Source organism: Triticum urartu, chromosome 1, assembly GCF_003073215.2.
Source record: "Triticum urartu cultivar G1812 chromosome 1, Tu2.1, whole genome shotgun sequence".
In the NCBI taxonomy this organism is placed as follows: domain Eukaryota; kingdom Viridiplantae; phylum Streptophyta; class Magnoliopsida; order Poales; family Poaceae; genus Triticum; species Triticum urartu.
Genome location: NC_053022.1, coordinates 513,115,833 through 513,118,093, shown reverse-complemented (window position 1 = coordinate 513,118,093; position 2,261 = coordinate 513,115,833).

The following is a 2,261-nucleotide window of genomic DNA, read 5'->3' as shown; positions in this document are numbered from 1 at the left end:
CTAGAAGAATTAAACGAAGGGCTACATCAGGCATATATGACTCAGATCTTACATGCTATAGTGTGGTATTTATTCATAATTTGGTTGCAAAATCTGATGCGTGCAATGCACGAGTACCTTACTAGTACTTCGAGTATGTGCAAAACACGTAAATTAGAATACCAATGGCACGCTGCACAGTGTCTCTCTTACAGTTCATGAAGCCACGTGGCACATGTGGAGGATTGTTGCGACCTCCTTGCATGGATTGATCACAGTGACGTGCTGCTGGTTCCAGAAGAATGTACTCGTCCTCCCTGAGCCATACTGGCGGTACATGCACGAAGCGAAGATGTGCACGCACGCCATGCACACACTCATTCCCTCGCACGCACACGCGGGTACACGGGCGGATGCAATTTTGTACCAAGATCCACCCCATGTGATAATTTGACACGTGTAAAGTCGTTCACTTCATTGATGGTCAATTAATACAGCGCATGCAAATTGAGTGGACGTGAGGGCAGAAGAAAGACATTATTACTCCACTGCGCGCATGTGAGTAGTTAAATCGTGTGTTGCTAGTACTACTTCCATTGGTCTCCTTCGTATTTTGTGCCAATTTTTGATAGTAATATAATATTTACGCATTTGAGCAGTGTAGTACTTGAAATTTATGTTCCGCTAAACTCATCGGGAGCCGTTTCGGGCCTCGAAATCAAAACCATCAATTAATATTTACCTTGCTCCCATTACATTCGAAAGCCTGCTCACACCTACTAGTACGTACCAAACCTGAACGTGTTCCCACTATGCAGGTATTAGTACTAGTGCTAGTACTTAGGTTATAAAAGGGGAACTACCTAACCGAAAATTACTCTACCTTTCCTCCTCATAAGTGCTTCTTCTTCGTCCGTCGTTGCCATGGCCGGTGAGCAGAGCTCTAGGTCGAGAACTACTCGTAACAAGGGAGCGGTAACCAAGGCTGCGGAAAGAAAAGAGAGGGCTCGCCGCCACGCAGAGACCTCGAAAGATCTCTCACGGGCAGGCGATGGCTCCCAGGAGCGCCCTAGCCGCGGAGGCGAACATGCCGAGCCGGTGGAGCTGCAGTCGTTGTCCCTCGACGGCATGCCCGATCAGCTCAATAAGCACCTCACTAAGCAGAAGGAGTTTATCCAAGGCTTGATGGAGTTGCTGAAGGAGAGCCTCAACGACATGCCCGCTGAGCTCAATCAGCAGGGGGACTTGACCGCCGGCTTGGTGATGCTACTGAAGAAGAACATTGCCTTGGAGAAGAAGGCGACCGGCGAAATCCTGCGACTTCAGGAGGACAAGGCGAAGCTCTGCCACGAGATCGACCTGTTGAAGGAGAAGAACACCGGCTGGAAGAAGCTGCATGAGAATAGTAGTTCCTCGATGAAGATGTTGCAGGCCCTCGTCATGGAACAGAAGGAGGAGTTGGCGAAGCTCCGCATCGAGCACCCGGCTGTTGTCAAGGTACGTAATGTGGCCGTGGAATAGATGATGAAGGCTCGCGTCGAGAAATCCCGCGTCATGGACAGAATGAAGAAGATTGTGGAGGAGATGCGCAAGGAGATGGAGGTCGTGGAGGAGATGAAGAAGCAGTTACGACTCCACGGCGAATTAGATCATTTGGGGTGATAATCTTCCTTCTTCTTTTGCTCCTGTGTTTCATCTTTTGCTTCGGGTGTTTCGCCGCACGTGTCACGTTCTCTGCGAGGCATGAATAGAACAATGTTTTTTTTGAGGGAATGAATAGAACAATGCTAACAATGAGATGACTAGAAAATTAGATCATTTTTTATCGCCATATGGCACTAGGCTGCCGTGTTTCGTGCTCCTCCATTGCAGTACTACTCCAGTGGAAAACTTGAGTATACCGCACGGTTCTTTGCTCCTCCTTGATCAGGTCGTCGGCGCATTTATACGAGCAGTCAAATCACAAGGCCCCGCCTTCCAGCAGTAATGAGCCGTCAAATCACAAAGGCCCTCGCCTCTCGTGAAACCGACCAAGCTAGACTGCCCCGCCCTCTATCCTTCTAAAAAAATGTATACTTTTGTACAGCAGTAGTATCGATGGATTGCGCCAAGGAGCAAAACTTGAAATTAAAAAAAGGCGGTACATATAGAGAGCGCTCGTCGCCAAATTATGCATATAGTACTATTAAAAAGTCTAGTCACAATAATGGTGTCCAGCACAACCCACCCCTCAAATAAAACTAAGAGGGTGCTTGGATACGTTTTAGTCCACGACTAAAAGT